This window comes from Seriola lalandi, unplaced genomic scaffold (genome assembly GCF_002814215.2).
Source record: "Seriola lalandi dorsalis isolate HSWRI2012SDOR001 ecotype SW California unplaced genomic scaffold, Sedor1 jcf7180002054657, whole genome shotgun sequence".
Taxonomy (NCBI): Eukaryota; Metazoa; Chordata; class Actinopteri; order Carangiformes; family Carangidae; genus Seriola; species Seriola lalandi.
In genome coordinates this window covers 358211-359228 of record NW_019525210.1, presented here as the reverse complement: position 1 = coordinate 359228, position 1018 = coordinate 358211, and positions in this window count along the sequence as shown.

Here is a 1018-nt window from a genome sequence, read left to right as displayed (position 1 = left end):
AGGATGCAACCAGGTTCACCACAATGATGTTCTGCTGTGATGGAGAAACACTGAGACAAGCAGCATTGATCTTCTTCCATCTGTTCTCCATGTTAAAGAAATGATCCTCTTCTGTTTGGATGTTGATCATCTTTCTCCAAGCTGGATTTGTCTCAATAACCCTTCTCCTCTTCTTCATGTTTTCCAGGTTCATCAGGAGAAATCATCCTGACTCAGTCTCCTGGATCTCAGCCTGTTGTTCCAGGACAGACTGTCTCTATCAGATGTAAAGCCAGTAGACTTATAGGTGATGACATTGACTGGTACCGTCAGAAACCTGGAGAAGATCCTAAACTCCTGATTTATGATACAACATATCTTCAGTCTGGAGTTTCAGATCTTTTTAGTGCAACAGCAGATCAGAGACTGACTTCACTCTGACCATCAGTGGAGTTCAGAGTGAAGATGCAGGAGTTTATTATTGTCAGCAGCATAACAGCTTCCCGCTCACACAGTGATACAACGTCGTACAAAAACCTCCCTCAGCTGCAGAGGAACTGATCTGACTCACAGCTGCACTGACACTAAGACACAAGTCACTTTGATCCACTTTTAACTTTTTAACACTCAATATACTGTATTTAATCCAGAAGGTTTTTCTGTCAATATTTCCATTAACATTGACTTTGGACCATTCTGCTGATCAAAGCTAACCTTAGTTTAAGTTTGATAATGTGAAAATCAACAGAGTTTTCTCATAACATTTCCTCATAAACTAAAAATATATTCATTGAGTAAATAAATTGGAAACCTTCAATAAGATATAATTTCCTTCGTATAAAGTTACTTATTATTCCTCTGTGACATATTTTGGTCAATTTGTATGTTTCATGTTGCAAAAAACAAAAGTATTTTATCATTGAAATAGAAAAAGATTCATGGAGAATTTAATTCAGTAACACTTTAATTCTTCATACTTCCAAGATTAGAAGGAGAGATTCCATCCACTTTATATCTCTACATGCTGAGGACATGTTGC